General features: G+C 33.0%; 1 pseudogene; it reads right to left on the bottom strand.

Moving 5' to 3' along the window:
• Positions 1-222: 222 nt before the first annotated feature.
• Positions 223-7,585, bottom strand: LOC112998172 (putative disease resistance protein RGA4; annotated as a pseudogene).
• Between the last annotated feature and the right edge of the window lie 2,377 nt (positions 7,586-9,962).

Here is a 9,962-nt window from a genome sequence, read left to right as displayed (position 1 = left end):
AGCAATATGTCCTCTGCCTAAGCATTTGAAGCATTTTATGTTTCTGGTCCCAGTGTTGGACGAGGCAGAGTTATGCTTGGTTCCAGCACAGGACGCTGCTGACTTTCCATGTGGAAATGCTGTTGATGAACTGGACAAGTTGCCTCCCTCCTTCTTGGATCTGTTGGTCTAGTTCTGGTAAGTATTGGATGAGTTCCTTCTTACTGCACTTTTCCTCTTGAGCTACTGTTTGACCCGTACTACCTTATGTAGCAGGTAATCCAATTCCACATACTTCTGTAATTCAACAATATCTCTAATGTCAAGATTTAGACCATTCAAAAAACGAGCCATTGTGTCCTCTATTTCCTCTTCGATGTTGGCCCTCATTAGTGCCATCTCCATCTCTTTGTGGTATTCTTCCAAAGTCAAACTTCCTTGGGACAACCTCTGAAACTTCTGTCGCATGGTTCTGCTGTAACTAGTTGGCACATACCTTTTTCGCATAACCCTTTTCATCTCAGTCCATGTATCTATCTCTCGCCCTTCCTTTCTCAGCATTTCTCTCTGATTTTTATTCCACCAAACAAGGGCATAGTTTGGGAATTTAGCTCTGCTAACTTGACTTTATGTTCTTCAGTATAGTCATTGCAAGAGAGTACATGCTCAATTTTCATCTCCTAGTCTAGGTAGGTGTCTGGGTCACTCCTGCCTTTGAAAGGAGATACATTGAGTTTTACTCCCTCAATTCTGTTTTGCCCCTCAATTTGTTTTGCCTCGATCCATCATTGCCCCCTTTGTTCCCACCATTAGGTCGTCTAGCATTCTGAGTCAGTTGGTTCTCTAGTCCTTCTATTCGTTCATAGAGCTCTTCATTGTTATGGTTCAACAAACGTTGTATTTGTGTAGTCATCACATCCAGTAACAAACGTTGAGCTCCGTCCAATTGATGATACTCACCACCACCGTCACCAGCTCTTGCCATAATTAAGGAATAGAAGAATTTGCAGTAAATTAAATAAAGGTTTCAGGACCTTACCACACTCTACTTACGTGTTTCTCTCTTTGATGGTACTACGCTCGTTTTTTATGCTCTCAAAATAGGCTTTTGTGTGATGTTTTCACTCTTGCCTTTTACCACTTTTGTTCCTTCTTAAGTTCCTGGATGAACCAAATTGGACGCACAAGGTAGTAGAACAGGAAAAGATAACTTAATAATCACACAGACTCAATAAAAAACAACTTAAGTCATAGACAGAAGACAAAATACATAGACAACACAAAACAGGTAGAATTGAACAAAGAAATTACTCAATTAACAGAGAAGAAGAACAGAAATAGCGAAAATGACATGTAAACTTCTAATGGTCATAACTTTTGCTATAGTCGTCCATTTGAGGCACATTATATATCAAAATTCTTAGAATTGAAAGGAAAATCCCTGGGCAAACCCTAAGGGGATTTGACCTACTATTTTTGCCTAAAAACGCCTCTACCTGTTTCAAATCTGCGATCAAAGATTAAACACCCAATTTTTTTCCAAACTATTTTTTTTGCAATTGTTTTTATATATATATTATGTGCTCTTCACAATTCATCTAGGATAATAGAATGTTCTATCAATTCCACTGGTCCAACCAATGTATTCTTTCAATAGGCAATTTTACCTAAACCCTCAATTCATCCAACAAATAGAATTCGTCCCAAATAGAATTTAAATAGAACAAAATAGAATTCGAATAGAACAAGGCACAAACAGACCATCCATCAATCAAAGAAAGAAAAAAAAATCAAATAGAATAGACAGAAAAAAAAATGAAAACGAGGACGAAAATGAGAACGAAATCGAAAATGAAAACGAAATCGAATAGACTCAAAGATGGAAGATGAACATACAAAAATCACAAACGAAAAAAAAACAAAACAACAAGAACTCAAATTATAGAACAAAACATGAACGGAGAATGAGACATCAAAATACGAAGGAAAAAAATGTCGGATAGGATAGAACCTGTATCAAGAACCGAAGCTCTGATACCAGATGAGGTGATCCTTATTAGGAGCGGATCACTTGGTATAGGTCACAGAATCGCATGATGCCACTTCAAAGATGGAAGATAAGTCAGGGGTAGAAGCCACAAGGGTTTAACCTTGATAAGCCTATAATTGGTTCGAAAAGGAACCCATAGAAAAGCTCTCACAAAATACACAAGTATTTTCTGAAAAAGGTCAAAAGTGATTTCCTTCAAAAAGAGTTGAATACATATAGTGTAGCATTAACTGAAATTGGTGCAACTGAAAAGGCATAGGATTCAACCACCAATTTATTTAATTATAATTACAAAAATAGAAAATATTGGATATGGGCCTTCAAATTAGTTTGGGCCTTCAGCAATCAAGATTCTTGGGAGTGCCTTTGGGCCTTTGTCCTTCTCCACTTGGGCCTTGTCAAGTATGGCTACTACCATTTGTTGGAGGGTATCCTCTGACTGTTTGGTCCTACCCCTGGTCATAGGTTCTTGTATTTGGGCAACTTTGGAATTCTCTTCACAAACTGATGACATGAATCCCTTTTTTATGAACTTCTCTCTTATTCATCCTTAACCCTATATTAAATTCCAAATGACCAATGCATGATTGATTTAGGGGGAAAAGTATTCTCAGACCTTGACCGTAGGCTGATAACTTAAATAAAAGGTATTAGACAATTAATTGGTAACTGAGAGTTCTTAATTAATATAGGAATTAGGAGAAAAAATAGTACATGTGAAATCATAATCTTAGTCACTTTTATTCATACATATCTCTTCTTTGAAACTGTTGCATATCTTTAGTTTTATTTTCTGAACGCAAACTCAAACAATCTCCAAATCAAGATAAAAACTCAAAATTATTTAGTTTATGCGATTTTGATTATTTAGGAACACAACAAGTCTTTAGGGTACGATATCCAGACTTTCAAGTCCACTGTTGCTACTGCATAGGATATACTTGCCCTTAGCGAGTACATATTTTGTGCATCAATTTACTTTTGTATCTGACTACTAATAGACCTGATATTATGTATAGTGTATGTATGTGTGTTAGGATTCAATCCGATCCTCGAGAGTCACATGTCAAAGCTGTTAAGGGGATCTTACAAAATCTAGTAGGAACCACTAATCAAAGTTTGTTTTATAAGAAAAATCAAGACTTCAGGTTAGTAGGTTACTGCGATGGAAACTATGCAAGAGATAAAGTTGAATAAAAAACACAAGTGGAGGATGTCACTATATTGAACCCTATCTGATATCTTAGGCAAGCAAGAAACAAAACTCCATTGCTTTGCCTACAGAAGAAGCTGAACATGTGTCTATTGCAAGTTGTTGCTCACAACTGCTATGAATAAAGTATCAATTAAAAGATTACTCTAGTTTTGAGAATAATATACTTATATATTGTGACAACAATAGTGCAATCAGTTTATCTAAAAATCTATACAACATTCAAAGGATAAACATATTGAAATAAGATATCATTTCATTTGTGATTATGTTCAAAAAAGTGTTTTTGATATAAAGTTTGTAGACACAGATCTTCAATGTGTTGATATTTTTACTAAGCCTTTGTCTGAAGATTGTTTTATCTGTATTAGGGAACATTTAAATATGGTTAGTCTATCAAACTAATGATGTATATCATACTATCTCAAATAATGACATCGTCTTATAATCTTTCATTAATCTATTTGGACTAACGTTTACTCGAGTACACAGATGAAGGAGAAACACATTCACAAAGATAAAAACCTTTTAGTTTCTCTTAAAAGACGTGCATTGCCCTTTTTGCCATGATTGGGAAACGATTTTAAAAAATAATAAATGTGATTTGAATCGTTACTGTTCTTTTATCTCTCCCTCTTTTAAAAAAACCTATAAAAGGCAAAGGCAGACATTAAGGAGACTCTTTTGAAACCTGGAATTCTCAGAGACATTTGTGCCTTTCTACTTGTTTTTGAGAACTCATTTTAAAAAATCTCACCTTTTTCTTCAAAAAGTTTTGATCTTTGTTAATAATGACACCCAAGAAGAGCGAGACTATTTAGATTCTAGTGACTAACAATGAAGAAGATGCAATAAGGACACTTCCAAAAGATTGGTTCATCCCTAGAAGATGGATGAACTTTCAAAGTATGGAAGATGAGAGGTTTCCTATTAAGGGCCTCTTTGATCGTGTTGGATGGACACATTTTCTGGAGAAGTTTAGTTCCTGACACTATGGTCCATATGCCCTTTTTCTAGGGAATTGTTAGGCAGGATAGAGTAAACATCTAAGGCAACATCAACGACAAGAAAGTGATAATCTCTCCCGGTACCATTGCTCTTGGAAGCTGAAAAGTTAGATGATAACTGAAAGTTCAAAAACTAACTAGTAGCTAGCTTATTATTAAATCATAAGTGTTCGTTAAAACTAACTGTTAAAGTAGCTGAAAAATATAAAATGACATAAATGACATTTAGAAAGGGTATTATGAAAATTGAATAAATATTTTAGGATAAAAATTGAATAAAAGATAAAAAGAAAAAAGTTAACGTTTTAAAAAATGTTATTTCAAGTAGTGTTTCAAAAAATGCTAAAAAAACTACTAAAAAAATACTAAAAGTTACTTAAAAAAATTTGTTTAACGAACAATCATACAAATTTTTTAGCTAGTAAAAAAATTCTAAAATCTAACTAAAATGACTTGTCAAACATAACCATAACCAAGACACAAAAAGCATCTTGCAGATTATAGATAAACAAAATAGAGTCACCAATAGGATTGATTCAATTGGAAAAGATAAATTAAAGAACTTAGCTTATGAGGCTTAGGTTTGAATCCAACTGGCAGTAATCCCCCTTGGTAGGGATCTACATGCACAACTGTAAGAACTTAATGAAGCTTGTTGCATGCCCTAGACACGGAAACAAAAGCCTCCCCCCTGGTAGCAATCTTCAACTACATGCTTCATTTATCAATCTAAAATTTGATCGATCAGGTATACAAATGTTTGTGTGTGAATTTGTTTAAACTAAAAGTGATTGGATAATAGTATGTGTCTATCAATATTTACTTTTCATGCATATGATTAAGAATTAAATCCTAATTAAAATGCTTAAATAAAGGACTTAATTACTTTGGATACATAAAGGTGAAAATGATTGTGAACATCCAATTATATCCTCACTTTTTTTTTTCAATTTTTTTAATAAATATCAATTATGTCCTTAAAATTTATTCGTTAAGATACAAATACGTATCCAAATTAATATGTATGAAAGAAATTTTACTTTTGTTCTTTTTATTTATTTGTTTTTTAATTATTTCTCATATGATTATTGATTATAACTTATATCCAATAATAATACGCTGAGTATGTGGCGATCAAGTATTACTTTTGATACATATGATTAAGAATTAAATCCTAACTAAAATGCTTAAATAAAGGACTTAATTATTTTGTATACATAAAGGTAAAAATGTTTGTAAACATCCAATTTTATCCGAACCATATCTTTTTTCATCCTTATTTTGTTTTTCCTAATTCTTACACTATTGGGCTTTGGATCTCATATTGAAAATAAAAAATATAGAGTTGAATGATGTCTAAAATTACACAACATATCATAAAAGAAAAAAAAGAGAAAAGAAAACAGAGTCTACAAATTACATCTTAAAATAAATGAAACAAAAAAAATCAATCAAAAAGCTGCTGCCCTGCTCGATTCTGCTCTGAGTCTCAATTTTACTGATATAGCCTCCATAGCTGAAAAGTTGCTTATACCCATGATTAGCTACTGCCACTGCAAAACAAGTTACAAGTTGCACACAAGTTATTCACATGAACACAAGTAATTAAAATTGTCATAGTGGATGGACACCCAACATCTCCCACTCACCCACTTAATTACTTATTCCTCACTAAAACTCAGCCTAGAGACACACTCAACAAGTTCCAGAACTCTAATTTGCAGAAAGTCTCATTCACAAACCTAATCAATTCCATAACCATTGTCTTTAGCATTGAAAAATCTATCAATTTTTTTGTAATTACATATTTTGTGTGTATTTAAGGTATTTCCTAACTAACAGCTAGAGACTAGACTCTTTCCAGTTCGAGAGGCCAGTAACATACAGCCTCTCTTAACTTAAGTCTTTTTCTATCTACATAGTTAGGAATTGAACAAGCTTAACGGAGTCTTAACTATCTAATCTATAAAGGCATTGGTAAATAACTTGATATGTAAAGAAGTTTTCTAAAACAACAATCTATTATGAAAACCAAAAAGCGAAAATTAGTACCTTCAACTTTTGACTGTTGTCGTAGAATTGCCTTTGCTCTTCCGGTTCATCAATTATTACATTTTTTATCTGTGATGTTTTGTGCCAATCCTGTCCAACCTCCTTCTGGTATTTTTTGCATAATTCAGGACAACCAACAATTTCTAATGTTTCAAGATTTGTGAGGTGATGCATGTTTTGAGGAAGTAAAAGCAGCTTTGGACAACCTTGAATTGGAAGTTGTTTGAGACAAATCAGAGTTGACAGCCATTCAGGAATCTCCTCAAGATTCTAGCAAGAAATAATTACCAAGGAATGTAAAGTGTTCATAGATCCTTGCAACCACTGTGGCAAAGTGGCCAGCTGTGGCAAACCTTCAAGACAAAGGAACTTTTAACCTTGAATCAGAGATTTGGTTGCCAAGGCCCATTGATAATTCCCACTTTCCAGTCATCAATAACAAAATTTTCTAAATTTCTAATGACATGAAACGACAAAGACTTTAGTCTCCCACAGCCTTCCAAAACCAACGTTTTAAGACTAGAAAGTTGTATCCCTTGGGACAATGACTCCAAATTATCACAATAATACAATCTTAAATCTTCTAAAGATGTCAAATTTGAAATCTGTTTTTCTGGAAAATCAGGAATCCTTGTTGTTTATAAACAGCTGACGAAGGCTTATTAGTTTTCTTATTCCTCTGGGCAATTCTTGTAGCTTTAGGCATCCTGTGAGGTCCAAAGTTTGCAACTTTGGAGTTTACACATTGAATCAGGGAGTCCCTTAAGTTTTCCATTATCTTGAAGACTGAGATATCTTAAATGTTTTAACTTTCCAACTCTCAGTTTTCAGAATTACGTAGTTTTAAATACCTTAAGTATTTGCACCTTGACACCAATGTATTCAAGAAAGTTTCATTTGTGGCTTTCGCAGGAAAAACTATAGTTCTCAAACCTGTGGGAACGAGAGCTTGGTCATGCAAATTATTATCATTTAATGCTAAATGTCGGGCATGCTCAGATATTTTGGAACCGTGGGGATCTATTACTTGATACTCACCATTTGCAACATAAATTGCAAGATATGCTGTAAGAATTAATGTCTCATGTGAGAGACATGTGACTTATGTAGGGACTAATAAGTAAATAATTAACGATTAAGAACTAAATTGTAATTGAGTTTAATAGGAGAAGTTTCTAGAACTAACTGTTACTTGATGGGAGTAGTGGTTATAAAAGGGGCTTAATACCCACTAACGTGAGATAAGGTCCCCTTCCTGACCAGAAAGTGTTCTCTCTCACCCATAGTCATCACAAACGGAGAGAGGCAGTAAAGAAAGGCTAAGGAAGTGAAATCTTATTTCTCTCCTCTTTCAATGAAATCAAAGTGCACCAGAGAGAAGTTCCTATGGAGAAAGGTACAAGTCTTTCTATGGAGAAAGGTACACATCATTATCTATTGTTGTTTATTGATTGTTTGTGAGAACCATAGGTTTCAAGATCCTGTTGTTTCCTATCATTGATAGTCTATGAAACCCCTTAAGAATTTTTACATGTGGTATCAGAGCATGTGTTATGAAATTTATGATTCTCCAAGAATGATTTAATTTCTCCCAATTATGCATGAACCCTAATTATGAAATTTAAGGATAATTTAATTTCTTCAAATTATGCATCAAACCTAATTATGAAATTTAAGAATTTTAATTTCTATTACATGTATTTTCAATTAAAGTACATGTTTGGATAGTGTGTTTTTGGCATTAATTATGTTTTTCCGCTGCAAAGTATGAAATTTTGTATGAAAGAAATATTATACAAAACTTCAAAGAGAAAACTTCTGCTGCCAAATTTATTTTTAATGGAGAAAGTTGTCTTTCCATTAACGTTATTTATATATTAAATTATGGAGAATGAATGACGCACTATGCTGTGAATTGGTTTTGTAAAGTTATGCCTGCATGTACCTTTCTTTCCATTCCAATTGAAAAGCCGCTGCTACGCGTACCTACCTTGTAGGAGAATTAGAAATTTTGGATATTGCTATTTGCAACCCATTTTGCTATTTTCAGTCCCACTTGTGTTTTTTTTTCTGGAAATTATTATTAAACGTAATTGAAGGATTGAAAGTTTATATCCTGTAATTAAATTAACGTGAATGCTTTGAAATTATTGGTAGCAGTAAATATATGTATATGCTACATATTTGCTTGAACGTGTTTGAATGCAAAAACATAAATAAATACAAATATTATTTTATGGCCTGGAACGAAATTAATAGAATAGCTATGAATTGATAATAGCAATAAGTATGTACAGGCCATATATATTTGATTGAAATTAAATGTATGTTGAATTTGTTAGTCACCAAAGTGGCCAAATTTGTAAGGTTATTTAATTTCAAATTAATGATTATTTCAATAATATTTGGTTGGAATTAAATGTATGTTGAATTTGTTAGTCACCAAAGAGACCAAATTTGTAAGGTTATTTAATTCCAAATTAATGATTATTTCAATAATATTTGGTTGGAATTAAATGTATGTTGAATTTGTTAGTCACCAAAGTGGCCAAATTTGTAAGGTTATTTAATTCCAACTTAATGATTATTCCAATTACTCATAGAATAATGGATGCTAAATTATAAGATTATTGGTTTATGGGTAATTGAAATTCATTGTTATAAAGCATTTATGGATCACCCAAAGGTTGATTAGTTGCTCTTATAATTAATGAATATAATTGTAGACAATTTGTGTGTATCATTAGTTTTATTTATATGTCCAAAGGAAATAAATACTACTAATTGGTGCATATTTAATTGCCAAATAATGTTAAAATTTTATTAGCATCATTATGTTTGTATGTTGTATGTTGGTGTATCACCCAAAGGAGAACACCAATATACATTGTCCATTATCTGAATGAATCATATGACATGTATTTTATGTCTCAAAACACTTATGTGAATTTTATTATGTAATACATGTTTTGAGCTCATTGGATTCTTATGTATCATCTGAGCCAATTTTAATGGGCTTGACTTCTCTGAATGAAATGAGCAAGTCCAATTTCACCTCGGTGTTTTGGATCATGATCTTGCTATGTTAAAAGAGAAGTTTGTTACTATTATTGATGTTAGTAGCAATGAAGAGAAAGTTCATTATAAAACATGGGAAAGACCTAACAGACTCAGCCTAATGTTGATGAGAATGACTGTTGCAGACAATATTAAGACAACTCTCCCTAAAATCGAAAGTGCTAAAAAGTTTATGGGATTAGTGGGAGAGTATTCTCAAACAACGATAAGTTTGTTGTTGGGACATTAATGAGTACATTGACCATCATGAAGTTTGATGGTTCACGTACTATGTATGAACATGTCATTGAGATGACAAACATTGCGGCAAGACTTAAGACCTTGGGAATATAATGGCTGTGAATGAGAACTTTCTTGTTCAATTTATTCTAAACTCATTACCGTATGAGTTTGGCCTGTTCTAAATGAACTATAATACCATGAAAGATAAATGGAATGTGCATGAATTGCACAGTATGTTAGTTCAGGAAGAAACGAGGCTTAAGAATCAAGGAAGTCACTTAGTCCATTATGTTAGCCACCAAGGGAATCAAGGAGCTTGAAAAGAAATTTATGAAGAAGCATGATAAAGGCAAAGGGTCAT

This window comes from Glycine max, chromosome 10 (genome assembly GCF_000004515.6).
Source record: "Glycine max cultivar Williams 82 chromosome 10, Glycine_max_v4.0, whole genome shotgun sequence".
Classification (NCBI taxonomy): Eukaryota; Viridiplantae; Streptophyta; class Magnoliopsida; order Fabales; family Fabaceae; genus Glycine; species Glycine max.
The sequence above is the reverse complement of the archived record's forward strand: the minus strand, read 5'-3'. Positions and strand labels throughout refer to the sequence as shown.